The sequence below is a fragment of the Bos grunniens genome, chromosome 18 (assembly GCF_055505025.1).
Source record: "Bos grunniens cultivar Pamir isolate PY7600 chromosome 18, Bosgru_T2T1.0, whole genome shotgun sequence".
NCBI classification, from domain to species: domain Eukaryota; kingdom Metazoa; phylum Chordata; class Mammalia; order Artiodactyla; family Bovidae; genus Bos; species Bos grunniens.
In genome coordinates this window covers 1683023-1700002 of record NC_141182.1, presented here as the reverse complement: position 1 = coordinate 1700002, position 16980 = coordinate 1683023, and the positions used below count along the sequence as shown (strand labels likewise).

General features: G+C 42.4%; 1 protein-coding gene and 2 pseudogenes across 18 annotated transcripts in view; 2 read left to right on the top strand and 1 right to left on the bottom strand.

Annotated features, from left to right (window-relative positions):
• IL34 (interleukin 34) overlaps window positions 1-16980 on the top strand; it is a 59498-nt gene that overhangs the window by 25591 nt on the left and 16927 nt on the right. The gene's annotated exons all lie outside the window — the stretch shown is intronic.
• Window positions 8799-9929, bottom strand: LOC147352893 (RNA-binding protein 4B pseudogene; annotated as a pseudogene).
• LOC147352892 (dnaJ homolog subfamily C member 7 pseudogene) lies at window positions 11571-12489 on the top strand (annotated as a pseudogene).

Sequence of the window (16980 nt, the reverse complement as noted above, 5' to 3'; positions counted from 1 at the left end):
TGTAGCAACTTTCACATAAACAGTACAGTATTGTTAATTAGGGTCACCATGCCGTCCACTGTATCCCTTCATCCAATTATTTTCTCTCTCATTTCTTTAGCGTGTCTAGTTGCAGTGGCTAGGACCTCCTGCACAGTGATAGTGCACACAGGTGTATTACTTCTCTCTTTAGTTGGAATGTGTCTGTTGTTTTCTAGTTAAGTAGAATGCTGGCTTATAACTGAGATTTATATGTTTTATCACATTAAGGAATTATCCACTGAATCCTACTTAAGGATTTTTAATCAGGATAATGTGTTTTTGTTAAAAGCTTATTCAACATTTATGGATTTCCTGGGGTCTATCGTTATGTTAAGTTTCTGAGAGCTCCTTGGTGGGTTAGTGGTTAGGATCCTGGACTTTGACAGCCGTGGCCCAGATCCACCCCTGGTCAGGATCCCCTGGGCCACAGCAGTGGAAGTGTTGAGTCCTAACCGCTGGACTTCCAGGGAATTCCCTCCATTTGGTCTTTTAATGCTCGTGCCACCCTACTGGAGAATCTTCTTTGAGTCAACAACTACTGTGGACTCCTCTGGAGAGGATCTCTGGACATGTACAGAGTCAGGACATACGGTACATGTGGGCTAAAGTGTCCTTTCCTAAGGGCTTCCCTGGTGGCTCAGACAGTAAAGAATCTGCCTGCAAAGTAAGGAACCCTTTGTCTGATTCTCTTTTAGGAGACCCAGCTCCACATTCCTTCCTGGCATAATGGACAATAGGAACTGGGGTGTGGGGAATCCCCTAGTGGCCCGGTGCTTTCACTGCCGTGTGCAGGGGTTTGGTCCTGGTCGGGGAACTAGGGTTGTGCAAGCTGCATGATGCCACCAAAAGAAAAATTTTAAAAAAGCAACTGGTTTTTCATCAAGTTGGGAAAAAATGCCTGATTCTGATCTTAGTCTTTTTCAGTTTAGCTCTGTAGTTGTTTGGTTAGCTTTCATCTCAAAATAAAACAAAACATTCCAAACCCCCCAAAACAAAATTAAACAATCTTAATCCTGTCCCACTCGGTTATGTTTATATAGTGCTTTAGAGGATGTCCCAGTGGACCTTGGGACTCACTGCTCTAATGGTTCTCAAGAAGGGGAAAAAGCTGAAGGAACTCTGGATCTATAACAAACCTTTGGGTTCTCAGTCGCTGGGAAAAAAGCTGAAGGAGCTCTGGATCTATAACAAACCTTTAGGTTCTCAATCGCTGGGGAATGCAGTGCCCAATCCAAAGAAGAGGCATCCACTTGGCAGTGTGGCCCAGTGGCTAAGATTTCCAGGCCAGTTTGTCTGGGCCCAGATCCTTCCTCTGTGTACTACTGTGTGACCTCAGAGAAGTTACATCACCCCTCTGGTCCTCAGTTTCCACAAACAAAAAATAAAGATAATAGTGATTCTATCTCTAGCCTTGTTGTGTGGAATCAGTGAATTCATGCCTGGCAAATTCTGCAGCCATAAATATGGGGAAGCTGGAATGGGTATTAGAGCATCCAGTGGGGATTGGACCAGGTGGTCTTTACATTCAGTGATCTATCTGACCTTTGCTGACCCTAATCCTCATGCAGATATCTGCTGGTGTCCTTAGACAAGTGAAAAGTTCTCAGGGTCAGGGTCTTCTAAGATGAAGCAAAATAATGAAATAAAAAGTCCCATTTTCTAAGTGTCTGGGCTACAGAAAGCAAAGGAATCAAAGATTCTTAAAGGTTGGCATTCCAGATAATAAATCTGTGAGTTACTGAAAAGTTGGGTTAAGGCGCTTGGCCCCTAACCAGGCTTTTCTGCAGCCTTTAATTCTGAGGCTTGGCACTCCCTAAAAAGTGGGTTGGTTCATTTTTGAATGGGGCATCTGCACGGTGGCTCTCCTGGGTAGTACTGCCTATAGTACGCAAATATTTGTGTTTGAGAGAGTGAAAGAGGCATTTTGCTGTGGGCAGAGGAAATAGATGCAGATAGTGTTTGATTGTAAAAGGAAGAGCCACTGGGAGGGAGGGACCCCTTGGGCAGTGCCTGGCTTCTCTCATTAAATGTGGATTCTGAGCAGCAGGGTCTTGCTGTCCTTCAGGTATTCTGTCTAATATGGTGAAACAGAAGCCAGGTTGGAACCCTCATCACCAACTTGCTGTTTCCAATGAGTTATTTGCAATTTTTAAAGCTATAGTAAAATTACTTAAAAGGCACAGACTTTAAACATTGTTTGATGGTCTGTTAGTTTCCTAGGGACTACTGTAACAAAGTACTGCAAATTTGGTGGCTTTAAGAGTTTTCTCTCATGGGTCTGGAAGCTGGAAACCCAGAATCAAGGTGTCCACAAGGCCATGATTTCCTTGACCTTTCACTGCCTCTTCCTGGCTCCTGGTGGTTGCTCGCAGCCACCGTGGTCACTGCCTCTTCCTGGCTCCTGGTGGTTGCTCGCAGCCACCGTGGCTTGTGGACCTGTTTTCCTGATCTCTGTCTCGGTCACCACGTTGTATTCGCCTTGTGTGTCTGTTTTATTTTCTTATAAGGACATCAGTCCTTGGATGAGGGCCTTCTGTAACCTGGTATGGACTCACTCTAATTTAACTAATTACAGCTGCAAAGACCCTATTTCCAAATAAGGTCACATTCTAAGATTCTGGTGGACATGAATTTTGGGGGGACACTTCCTCCCAGTGCAGATGGCTTTTGACAATTGTGTATACCCAGGTGACCACCACCCCAGTCAAGAACCAGGATATTTCCATCACTATGAATTTGCTCATGCCCCTTTCTGTCCTGACTCTGTAACTGTAGATTATTCTTGCATTCAAATAAATGGAATTACGTAGCGTGTGCTCTTTGGTGTCCGTCGTCTTTTACTGGCAGTGTTTTTGAGAGCCATCCATGTTGTCGCATGGATCAGTATTTTGTTCCTTTTTCTTGCTGAGCAGTCTTCCACTGTGTGATTATACCAGATTTGTATATCCGTTCTGTTGACGAACATTTAAATTGTTTCAACTTTTGGGACTACATATAATTCATGATACCAATATAGTAGCAATGCATATTCTTTTTGTTGTTGTTTTTGAGCACATGGCTCTTGGTTTTTCTAGGTTGATACTAGGAATAGAATTGCTGCTTCATACAGCAGGTATATAGCTCATTTTATTAGAATTGCCAGTCTTCCAGAATGACTGTAGGCCCCCAAGGGTAGTGTGTCAGAGCTCCAGTTGCTCCATATTCTCATGATCTTGGTTACTTTCTTGGCAGTATTTTCTTTGGTGCATAGAGAGAGTAGACCTCTGCACGTTTCTATCCATGAGCTGTAGAGCTCAAGGCCCTCCAGCTAATGATCCGCTTCACTCCTTTCGTTTTCTTTTTTGTCGTGTTGCTCCAAGGAAGCTTTTGGGCACCAAGGTCTGCTGGAGTCCCTTTGTCAATGGTTACTTTTTCTGAGAACAGCAGAAGTATGAGCCCTCCACACTCTGTTCTTTCACCCTTGAGTCTCTTTGCTCATTGGAGGTCAGAGTTTGAAGGTCAGAGATTGGAATCCTTCAGAAGGACATCAGCAGCTTTCAGGAGCTGTTCAGAATGTTCAGGGGTCCCATGTGACTAGTTCCACACTGGATTTCTTTCTTTCTTTCACAATCGAGTATTTTCCTCACAGATCTCTATTGATGGTGCTAAAGCAATAGCAATAAAGGGAATAATTCAAGAACAAAAGAAAAAGCTTCAGTTTTCCAAGACACATCTTTGCTGCCTTTTATAATAGTGAATAATAATTATTATAGTAAATACTGAGCTCCTGGATACCGTCCCATGTTCTAAGTTTTCTATATATGGAAACTGGTAAATACTCCCGTAACCCTTTGAGGTCAGAGTTTTGTCTCAAGGCCATTCTACAGATGAGGAGTCTGAAGGAAGACAAGAACGCTCATGTTGCCTAAGGTAAGGTGGAGCCGGAATTTGAACACAAGATTCTAGCTTCAGAGTCAGCATCTTACCTGCGTATTTTTTTCCGTAGGGTCATTCACATTTTGGAAGCCTAGACACATTTATTTAAAAGGGAAACATTATATCACTACCACAAATGGGAGATCCGTATCACTTGCTGTAGTAGATGATAACTATAAAAAGAATACTCTGATAACAGCATTATTCTAACTTATTCCTGTTATTCCTCACCCACAACACCATTTTTTTTAATGGTTTGTGCTTTTGAGTCAAATATAAGAAAATTTTGCCCAATTCAAAGTCACAAATATTTTCTCCTAGAATTTATTTAGTTTTAAGTTTTACAATTACATCTATCATCCATTTCAAGTTATTGTATGCATAGTGTGAGGTAAAGGCTATGCTGAACTTTCTTTTTTAGGGTTATGCTTATTTTTTTTAAAAAAATAAGGATTTCCGGGACTTCCTTGGCGGTCCAGTGACTAAGACTGTGTTCCCAATGCTGGGCCCTGAGTTCGATCCCTGGACAGGAAACTAGATCCCATATGCCACAGCCAAGAGTTTGTATGCTGCAATGAAGACCTGACACAGCCAAATAAGTAAATATATATATATATTTAAAATAAGAATTTCTGGTAGTTTCTACAGCATTGGTTGAAAAGACTCCCTTTTTCCTGCCTTCTTTGAGTCTGGCTTTTCTCAGGGAATGGGAAGATTAATTCTCGCAGTTGCTGCAAGGAGAGAAAGGTATAATCATTTTGCTACACAGGATGTAAACTCATTGGCACATGGTCAGGACTCAATAAACAGCAGTTCTCAGATTATGCTAAGTGCTTTCCTGTTGTTTGGCATTTAGATTGTTTCCACTTTTCTTTCTTGAAGTGTAAACAGCAATGCAGTGGATATTCCAAGTGTGCTGCCTTTTTTTTTTTTCTTTAAAATTACTTCAGAGTATATTTACAAATCTTAATCCATTCTACAGTTAGTGTCAGAAGCATATACCCCTACCAGAAGCCAGAAGCCATGCATTGCTTTTGAATTAGCTCTGCTTCTAACCAGAGGGAGCTCCTTGGGAGGGTTAAGAACTGAAATCATCGCCTTCTCTGGCACCGCCCCCCCCCCCCCAACACCAGTTGGTGGTTTTTCATCTTCCCTTTACTGGAACACACTCTTCAATGATACTGTTTTCTACTCATTTGTTTACCTGTTTGCCTTCCCCACCGGCCTGCATCTGTCTTACTGGAATCACTACTTGCCAGCTCCCAGCACAGTGCCAGCATGTACTAGGTCCTTGGTGAATGTCGACCGTAAGAGCGGCACGCAGTGCGGCGCGACCCAGCGGCTGGGTCTGCGGACTTGCCTCCGCCTTCTGACGGCAGTGTTCTTCTAGCGCCAGTGCTTTGGTTCCAAGGCATTGCGTCATCTGGATAGCTTTCTCTAAGTGTGGGTTGTGTGCCATTAGTTAATGTTGGATGGTGTAACAGGGTACTTGTATCCTACATTAAATAACATTGAATTTCAGAGTGAGGACATTTCTTTTCAGATCTTTTTCAACTCTTCTTCTCTAGGACAAGATTTCTCAGTCTCAGAACTATTGACATACGGGGGCTGAAAAATTTTTTGTCATAGGGCGGCTGCCTTGCGCGTGGTAGAATATTTACAGCAGCCTGGCCTCCACCCATTACTAGGTGCCAATAGCACCCCCACTCCCACCTGTGACAACCAGAGTTATCTCTAGACATTGCCAAATGTCACCTCCAGGTTGAGAACGACTGCTCTGGGAAAAAGACTCATTCTGGTGCTATTGTATTTCGAACACCTCTACAGCCCTTGCCAGGGAACTCCCTGGAGGTCTAGTGGGCTGGACCAGTGGACTTAGGACTCTGCTTTCACTGCTTAGAGCCCAGTTTCAATACCTGGGGCTGGGAAACTGAGATCTCACCAGCCTCACGGCCAAAAACAAACAAACAGAAATCCTTGCTAATACTTCCTTTCCAAAAAAGAGAGCACTTCCCTAGCTCAGCAGGCGATGCTTTCTCACTTGAACTTACGTTATTTTACTTTCCTTGATGTTAGCGTCTCATTTTGGCGAGTGAGAACTGTTTTTCTCTCAGTGTGAAGTGTTGTGGAGTTTTCTTTACAAATCAATTTAAGTAAAACGTTGAATGAATATAGAGAAACATACCTCAAATATGTAGATGTGATCCAAATAGTGCTGTGCTAGATACCTGCTTCTAAGGAAACGCTGAGTCATGCATCTTCCTGTTTCACAGCTTCTGTCGGCAGGCAGGTTTTCATGTTTTGCTTCACCTAAGACAATACTCCAGCTTGGGAGATGCCCTAGGGAGCTGGTGTAGTGCCAAGCTTCCCAGATGTGCTGACACGGATCATATACATGCAGCACCTATCAGAAGTGTACCGCCCGCTTCAAGCATTTGATCTGTGGACCCAGGAGTGAGTCTCAGTTGATAAAATCATTCAGGTGCTTTGGATCACAAGGGTAAAGGCCGTGCATGTCTGGCTGCCAGCCAATCCTTTTCTGAGAAGCTGGTATTTGAAAACAAATCATACAAGGCTGGAGACTTTCTGATTTAATAGGGATCAGATGTGGGAAGAAAGCACAATATGTCATAGTATTTCATTTCAGACATCTTGGCAGAGCTGCCAAGCTGCTACTGACTCTGCTTGCCTCATGGGAAAAGGCTTGATCAGATGGCAGTGTGAGTGAGAATATCACACTTAGCAACCCTTGATGAATGAGTCTAGACATTAAGCATCAGTGGCTACCAACATCAGAGAAGAGTGGACCTGGCACCACCTGTAGTTGTGACAAAGGATTTAAACTTTGTCTGATCCAGTCCGCAGTGTGCAAAAGCACAGGACGGAGGGACGTGTTGAATTGCACCACGAATGCGCAGCCAGCAAAGCTAGACAGGGGCACTCTTGGACACGTATCCTGGGTTCTTTTTTTTTTTTTTAATTTTTAAAAATTTATTTGGCTGTGCTGGGTCTTCGTTGCTGCATGTGGGATCGAATTCCCTGACCAGGAATTGAACCCAGGTCCTCTGCAGTAGCGGCTTGGTGTCTTACCCAGTGCACCACCAGGGAAGTTTCTATCCTGGCTCCTTTAGCAGATGGATTGTAAAGGGAAGAATGGAATGGAGGAGAAATCCTGTGGGTTAAAAGAGGATTCAAAGATATATGAATTTTAAAAACGGGCAAAGCTAAAACCTTTACTGTCTAGGGAAGCACGCTTGGTTGATAAAACCAGAAAGAAACCTGACATGTTTCTGTAGTAGTCAGGATGGTGGTTACTTTTTGGTAATTGAGATGGGACTCATGGAGAGCCTTCTGGAGTGGCCTACTAGGTTCTATTCCTTGATTTCATGGTAGATATAAGATTTGATTATCTTATAATAATTCATTAAACTATACATTTTTTTCTGTTACTTCTATATTTTATTTTAAAATAGTTTTAAAAAAGCAAGATGTGAGAGGGGACATATGAATACCTATGGCTGCTTCATGTTGAGGTATGGCAGAAACCAACACAATATTGAAAGGCAATTATCCTTCAATTAAAAATACATAAATTAAAAAAAATGCAGGGTGCAAAGGAATATGGGTAAAATGCCACCTTTGTAGGCAAAGAGAGGAAATATGAAAAATATGCTTGTTTTTTAAAAATGTAACCAATGTAAGGATAAACCAAAAACTAATGAAATTGTTTTATCAGGGAGGGAGAAATAAGGGGGGAGAAAGAACTTTCTGAATATGACTTTTATCATTTAGTTTTTACTTTGAAATGATGGCATTACCGACTTGATGGATGTGAGTTTGACTAAGCTCCGGGAGTTGGTGATAGGGAAGCCTGGCCTGCCGCAGTCCATGGGGTTACAAAGAATTGGACACGACTAAGTGAACTGACTGAACCTGACTTTAATGGATTGAAATACAAAAATTTAAAAATTAATGAACTCAAGGTGATAACTGAAAAATCATCATTAATTGCCTTTGGAAGATGTTAGGCAACTCATTCTGAAAGCTGGTAAGTAAAGACAAAGAATCATGCTTTTTTAAAAGTGTTATAAATATTTATTTGTCAAAATATTTTTTTAAAAAAGTGGAGTAAGACAAGGCTGAATTTCAGCTAATGTTATGCCACAATCACAGGTCACATAAAAAGAACAATAGCAACAACCAAAACCCCAATTGTCCTAGCAATTTCAGAGGATAAGCTTCAGTGTTAGAGTCCAGAGCTAACATAGAAGAGTAAAAGGTTGCTTGCCTCTACATGTCACTTTAAAGGGAAAGGAGATGTTGCAGGTAGACAGGGAGAAGGCTTCAACAGCTAAGGAAAGCAAGATCAGAGGGATTCTACTGTATGGGAGAAATCCTTACCTAGGGCTGTTCAAAGGCTGAGAAGATAAGGGTCAGGGTGAAAGGCTACAGAGACTGGTATCAGGAGGAAAGAAAAAAGTCAACTTAGAGGAATTAAAAAGAAAACAAAGAGACTTCCCTGGTGGTCCAGTGGTTAAGAATCCGCCTGCCAATGCAGGGGACCCAGGTTCCTTCTGGTCTGGGAAGATTCCACATGCCACCACGGAGCAGCCAAGCCCCTGAGCCACAGCTCCTGAGCCTGTGCTCTGGAGCCCACGAGCCACTATTGAAGTCTGCACTCCAGAGCCCGTGCTCCACAAGAGAAGCCGCTGCAATGAGAAGCCCGCACACCACAACGAAGCGGAGCCCCTGCCCGCCACAACTAGAGAAAACCCACACGGCAACGAAGACCCAGGGCAGCCGAAATAAATAAACAACGAAAAAAGCTTTTTTAAAAAAGAAAACATGGTTGGTCACAAACTCCTCTGTTTACTGAGATATGAAGCAGTGGAACCATGTCAGCAAGGGGGACCGTGTGGAGCACGTTCTCCTATGTGGGACCACAGCGTGAGGATCTGCAGTCTGCAGTTATCCTACCTCCAGTCTTTCAAAGGCTGAGTACCCAGCTCAGTGCGCATACTGCTCCCGTTCATACTGGGCCATGTCACAGAGAACTGCATGCTGAAGCCTGAGACAGCTCACTCTCTAGCCCATAACTGTAGCCCTCTCCACCTGTGGGGTGCACAGCCCTGCTGCAGGATGCAGGGGGCTCCTGTCCCCTCCATCACAGGAGGAAGTGGTGGCAGTGGCGGCAGCAGCGCCTGAGTTTGGCAACAGGTGTTTGTCTGTCGGGATCAGCAGAAGTGGAGCTGAGGCGGCGGGTCACAGCTGTGTTCTGGACTTGAGGGAGATGGGACATGGTCTGCTCTGCGTAGTCGTGTGCAGATGCTGCTGCTGCCAGTACTGCCTCGTGAAAGTGAGCTCGGGAACGCTTACAGTAGTCGAGTGCTCTGTAGGATAGCATCATTGTAATAAATGGATTCCCTGTAGCCCATGGTGTAAGGTGTGTGCACCGCTCCATACTGTTCATTATAACTGCTTGGTAAGTCCGCCACACGACCTGTACAATCTATTGGGTACTCTTTTGACCAGTGCCCCTCTTTCTCACACTGACAGCAGCCACTCCAGTCTCCCATCCCAGGGGCAGTCCAGAGCAGCTGGTGGACAACTGCACATGCATTCTTTTGCCTGGAAACTTGATAGTTTCTCCTGTCAGCCTCCACTGCATCCTCTGCCCACTCCATGTGTACAAAGGCACAATCTTTCACAATGTCATCGTATTTGATGACTGGACCGTACTCCTCAAACTTGGCTGAAGCTTTGCTCTTATCCTTGCTGGCCGCACTCTGATGCTCCCCCACATGCAGCCAGCAGTGGTGCTGGTACTGTGTGGCACCCTCAGCCCTCTGGTCCTCTGCATGCACAAGGCCACGGGTCTTAACGCTCTCACATTCCAGCACCTTCCAACACTGCTCGACGAGTGAGCGGGCCTCCTGCCCTGTGGCCTCCCAGGGCAGGTTTCCAATGAACAATTTCATCATCCTGACAAGAGCCTCCTGGTGGCAATAGCAGTGGCTCCCGCATCAGAGAGAACTCTGCATAATGACGATCGTCGCTCATGGCTTGGTGCCACTGGGTCAAGAGTCAAGCTTTTATCCTGGTTTTTCTACCCAGACCAAATCTTAAGAAAATAGATGAGGAAAGAATGTTCTACTTTATAAAAGAATCACAGTAATATATATAGAAGAGAAGATAGAAAGTCACCACCTAAGAAAACAGTGGAGCAAGGCTGTCATCCTGAGTATGTGATGAGAGGTAAAATGTTGATGGAAAACTTTATAATGGATGTATCATGGATAAAGAACATAACATTCGCTTTTTAAAGTGGGACAAACAGACCTTCTGTGTCTCCTGATATAATGCAACACCTCCTATGAAAATGATGCCTGAGCCCAGTTAAGCATCCTGATCTAAATATTATAATTACAGAGATAAATATGTTAAATGACATTACAGGGGTGCAATTATCCAAATCCAGAATGTGGGAAGTCTACAGGACAAGTGACTCAGTTTCTTCAATAAAAACAGAAAGAGAAAAATAAGTTACTATAGATTAAAATGTCTTAAAAGTGTTCAGAACATACCATAAAGCTACAGAAATCAAGACAGAGTGGTTTTTGGCATAAAGATATAAATATAGGGGATTCTCTGGCTCTCCAAGGGTTAGGACTTGATTCTTTCACTGCTGCAGTCAGGTTCAGTCCTAGGTCAGAGAACTAGGATACCACAAGCTGCGTGGCATGACCAAAAAAAAAAAAAAAAGATATACATAATAGATCAATGGAATAGAATTGAGAATCCAGAAATAAATCCATATCTGCCCATGTATTTATGGTCAACTGAAATATAGGAAGGGTGCTGAGACTATTCAGTGGGGAAAGAACCATCTTTTAAAAACGAGGGCTGGGACTGCTGGATAGCAATATGCAAAAGAGTGAAGTTGGGCTCTTGCCTCACACCATATACGAAAACCAATTCCAAATGGATCAAAGACCTAAATGCAAGAGCTAAAACTATAAAAGTCTTAGAATAAAGCATGTATATCTTTGTGCCCTTGGGTTAGATAGACACTTGTTTCTTAGATATGACACCAAAGGCACAAGCAACCAAAAAAAAAAAAAAAGGTAAATTGGGCTTCCTCAAATTTAAAAAGTTTTGTGCCTCAGGAGGCATCGTCAGGAAAGTGATATTAACAAGTGTTTGTGAGATACAGAGAAATCAAAACCCTTATACATTGCTGGTGGGAATATAAAATGGTATAGCTGTTTTGGAAAGCTGACTGACATTTCCTCAAAAAGTTAACCATGAGTAGCCATATGACCCAACAACTACATTCCTACAAATATACCCAGGAGAACTGAAAACATACACCAACACAAAAACTTGTACACAAGTATTCACAGCAGTATAACTCATAGAAGTAAAAAAAAAAATGAAAACAACCAAAATGTCCATCAACTGATGAATGGATAAAGAAGATGTGGTTTATCAATACATTTCGGAATATTGTATGACAACGAAAAGGAATGAAGTTACTGGTCCTGGTGGTAAGATGGTGACCACTACTGAGTGCGATGTGGGAAGAGCAGTGAATGAGCCAGAACTGTTCAACCACAAAGAAACTAAGAGGGAAGCAGAGTCTTTCAAGGAGCAAGGAGGTGCATACCATGTCAAGAAAGATTACAGTAATGCTTATAGCTATTATACATAGATATGTTTCCTTAAAAAGGCTAGCTGTTATGGGGGTTGGGCAGTCATCTAGATGATGATCAAAGGGTTCCAGAAAGCTCTTGGAGATGCACAGCAGTGAGTGAGGTTGTATGACAGTTCCACCCAGGGACTTCTATGAGGGGGCAAATACCACCTATCTCTAGGGAATGCCTTGGTGGCACCTTGCAGTTTCTGGAGAGCACTAGAACTTGACGATGAACATGCTCAGGCAAAATAGAAGTTCAGGACTGCTAATGCAGTCACAGAATATGGGAAAACAGCAGGAACAGATTTTGAGAATCGGGATTTTTGGAAGTTTGTTTCCTGATGGACTGTGCCCTAGAATTTGCCCCTGCCTGCCACTGCTTCAGAATCATCAAAGAATATTTAGCAGTCTGAGTGGTTATCCAGAAGCCCAGTATGTGACCAGTAACATTTTGCAAATGGATCCCACCTTTGCAGCTGCTCTGTATGTGTGAGGTCTTTGCCTTTATTATGAAGGTTGTATTGAGGTGGTTTGGTTTTTTGTACAGCCTCTTGGGATGGCTCCTGACCATGAGGAGACCTGCATTGTCTGTAGAAATGCCAAAGAGCACACACGAAAAAGGATGGGAATACAACATTTAAAGAAGGAAACTACAAACTAGCATATGAACTGTGCAGAGAAACTCTGGGGATAGACCCAAAAATATAAAAACATAACATACAAATGTTCAAAGCATACAAATGTCCAAAAACATACAAATAGTTCATACAGCTAAAAAAAAAAAAAAACAACCAAAAACCCAATCAAAAAATGGGCAAAAGACCTACATAGACATTTCTCCAAATAAGATACACAGGTGGGCAATAGACATATGTAAAAATGCTTAACGTTACTAATTATTAGAGAAACGTAGATCAAAACTGCAATGAGGTATCACTTGACACCTGTCAGAATGGTCATCATTAAAAAGTCTATGAATAACAGATGTTGAAAAGAGTGTAGAAAAAAGGGAACCCTCCTACACAGTTGGTGAGAATGTAAATTGGTGTACCCACTAGAAAAACAGTGTAGAGATTCCTCAAAAAACTGGAAATGGGGACTTCATTGGTGGTGCACTGGCTAAGAATCCACCTGCCGATTCAGGGGACACAGGTTCAATTCCTGGCCTGGGGAGATCCCCGTGCACTGCAACTATGAGTCTGAGCTGGAGTCTGTGAGCCACCACTACTGAGCCCATGAGCCTAGAACCCACGTTCCACCACAGGAGAAGCCTCCGTGCACTGCGGCTGGAGAGTAGCCCCCACTCGCCACAATTAGAGAAAACCTGCTTGCAGCAATGAAGACCCAGCACAGCCATAAATAAATAAATAGAATTTTTAAGAAGAAGAAATTAAAAATAGAACTATCATATGATCCAGCAATCCCACTCCTGGGCACATACCCAGAGAAAACTCTAATTCAAAAAGTTACATGCACCCCAGTGTTCATAGCAGCACTGTTTACAATAGCCAAAGCATGAAAGCAACCTGAATGTCCATTGACAGATGAATGGGTGAGGAAGATATATATATCACATATAGGCTAAAGACTGCAGGTAGGGGAGGAAGACATAGAGTGAACAGGGAGATTGCTTGGGAACTTTTGTGTTATATATATATATATATATGTATACAATGGAATTATATATAAAATGATCTATAATGGAATACTACTCAGCCATAAAAATGAAATAATACTATCTTCAGCAACTGGATGGACCTAAAGATTATCATACTAAGTGAAGAAATCAGAAAGAGAAAGACAAATACCATATGATATCACATATACGGGGAATCTAAAATATGATATGAATGAACTTATTTATGAAACAGAAACAGACTCACAAACATAGAAAACAAACGTGGTTACCTAAAGAGGGTGGGGGTATAAATTCGGAGTTTGGGAGTTCCAGGCATTCTTTGGTGGTCCTGGGAGCTTTGAAACTTCTGGTCCAGGGATTTTTTTTTTTTTTTTTTTCAGTTTGACTAATGAAACTGTTTGGGACCCAGAAAATGCAGGCTTTCCCAGTTTTACCTGGAATGTGGACATAGGTCACCTCCTTCCTTCATCATGTCTCCATGTGCTTAGCATAGTTTTGTTTTCTTAGTTGGATACCCTGTGCCTGTGTGAGAAGGGTAACAGAAAGGGAGCCAGACTAAACACTGCAGGTAGGGGAGGGAGAAGTGAAGTTGCTCACTTTCAAAGAGTTGGGTCTGCCTCTTTGCGGCCCCATGGACTGTAGCCTAATAGGCTCCTCTGTCCATGGGATTTCCCAGGCAAGGGTACTGGAGTGGATTGCCATTTCCTTCTCCAAGGGATATTCCTGACCCGGGGATCAAACCCAGGTCTCCTGCATTGTAGGCAGATGCTTTACCGTCTGAGGAGGGAGGCAGAGAGTAAACAGGGAGACTGCATGTGAATTTTTGTTTTACTGTTTACATTTATTAAAAATTTAAGAGAATAAAATGTTTTACCCTTATTTTTTAAAAAATGATTTAAAGTACTGTCTTAGCCTACTCCGGCTGCCGTAATAAAATATCATAGACTGGGTGGCTTAAATAACAGAAATTTATTTTCTCACAGTTCTGGGGATTGGAGTCCAAGACTAGGGTACCAGCATGGTTGGTTTCTGGTGAGGACTCTCCCCTTGGGTTGCAGACAGCCACCTTCTGGATGCGCGCTCATGTGACTGCCTCTTCATGGGTTCATGGAGAGAGAGAGAGAGCAAGCTCTCTGGTGTCTTTTCAGGGCACTAATCCTATCATGAGGGCCCTACCTTCATGATCTCATCCAACCCTGATTACCTCACTAAGATGCATTTCCAAATACCATCACAATGGGGGTTAGAACATCAGCATAGGAATTTGCAGGGGAGGGGGACACAAACATTCGGTTTACAAGATGAATGAACCCTGAAAATATGCGAAGTGAAGGAAGCCGGTCACAGAGGATCATATAAGATTTTATTTGCATGAAACGTCCAGAATATGCAAATCCACCAACTCCAGGAGCTTACTCAAATTCGTGTCCATCGAGTCCGTGATGCCACCCAACCATCTCATCCTGTCGTCCCCTTCTCCTCCTGCCTTCAATCTTTCCCAGCATCAGGGTCTTTTCCACTGAATCAGTTCTTCGCATCAGGTGGTCAAAGTATTGGAGCTTCAGCTTCAGCATCAGTCCTTCCAATGAATACTCAGAACTGATTTCCTTTAGGAATGACTGGTTGGACTCCTTGCACACTGCAAGGAGATATATCTTGATATTTTTTTAAAAAAAAGAAAGGAAAAAGACATAGAGACACATCACTCAGTGGGCCAAAATACTGGGCTCTTGATTCAAACAAAGCAACTTTTAAAAAAATTTATTTTAATTGGAGGCTAATTACTTTACAATATTGTGGTGGGTTTTGCCATACATTCACATGAACAAAGCAACTTTTTAAAGTTTTTAACTTTGAATTGTAGGATAATTGCTTTACAATATTGTGTTAGTTTCTGCCATATATCAACATGAATCAGGCTTAGGTGTACCTATATCCCACCCCTCTAGGTGGTCACAGAGCATTGGATTTGAGCGCCCTGTGTCATACAGCAAAGTCTCGCTGGCTTTCTATTTTACATGTGGTAATATATACCTGTTTCAGTATTATAAAGCAACTTTTAAAAAGACATTTTTTAAATAGCTAAGGAAAATTGAATATGGATTCTTTTTTAAAATTGATCTTTTTATTGAGGTAACATTGACATATGAGTGTATGTTTCATGTGTGCAGCGTTATATTTCTACTTCTATATACACCACAGCCTGCTCACCACCAAAAATTGAGTTTCACTCCATCACCAGTTGCCAGCCATACAGTTACACCATATGTCACTCATTTTGCCCTTCTCACCCTCTCCCCTCTGGTAACCACGACTCTGTTTTCTGTATCTACATGTTTGGTTTGGTTTGGTTTGGTTTCTCCACTTGTTTTTTAAACTCAACGTGAGCAAAATCATATAGTGTATTTCTCTGACTTATTTCATTTAGCATGATGCCCTGAAGGTGCATTTATGTTGTCACGATGGCAAGATTTTATTTTTTAAATTTTTTGGCTGTGTTTTCAGGCTTGCAGAATCTTAGTTCCCTGACCAGAGATTGAACCCATGTCCCCTGCAGGGGAAGCACAGAGTCCCAGCGACTGGACCACCAGGGAATTCCCCAAGATTTAATGGCTGAGTAGTATTCCATTATATATATATATATGCCGCATTTTCTTTATCCATTCATCCATGGATAGTCACTTAGGTTATTTCCGTATCTTGGCTATTTAAAAATAATGGTGTGATGGACATGGGGGTGTACGTATCTTTTCAAAGTAATGTTTTCATATTCTTTGGATAAATACCCAGAAGTGAAATAGTTAGGTCATGTGGTAGTTCTGTTCTTAATATTTTGAGAAACCTCTCTACTGTTTCCCATACTGGCTGTACTAGTTTACAATTCCATTAACAGTATATGAGGGTTTTTTTCCACAACCTCCCCAAGGCTTGTTATTTCTTGCCTACTTGATGATAGCAGTTCTGACAGGTGTGAGATGGTATCTTACTGTGGTTTTGATATCTTTTCATGTGTCTGTTGGCCATCTGTACGTCTTCCTTGAAAAAATGTCTATTCAGCTCCTCTGCCCAATTGTTTTTTTTTTTTTGAATTCTGGCTGCACTGGGCAGCATGCAGAGTTTTTGTCCCCCTACTAGGGAGCAACCCCACTGCCCATGTAATGGAAGTGCAGAGCCCTCATGACTGAGCAGCCGGGGGGGTCCCATCCTCTGCCTAGTTTTTAATCAGGTTGTTCAACTGTTGTTCAGTCATATGCATTCTTTGTAATAAATATTAACCCCTTAGTGGATATGCAATTTACAAACATCTTCTCCCATTCGGCAAGTTGTCTTTTTATTTTGTTGGTGGTTTCATTTGCTGTGTGGAAGCTTTTTAGTTTGGCACAGTGCCATTTGTTTATTTTTTGCTTTTATTTCCCTTGCCTGGGGAGACATATCTAGAAGATATTGTTAAGACTGTTTTCAAAGAGTATACTGACAGGACTTACCTGGTGGTACAGTGGTTAAGAATCTGAGTTCCAGTGTAGGAGACTCAGGTTCAACCCTGGTCAGGGAACGAAGATCCCACCTGCCATGGGGCAGCTAAGTCTGCTCACTGTGACCACTGAGCCCGCTGTAACAAAAGATCCAGCCTGCTGCAGTGAGATCCCATGTGCCACAACTGAGATCCGATGCAGCCAAATAAATAAATAGATTAAAAAATATAAATATA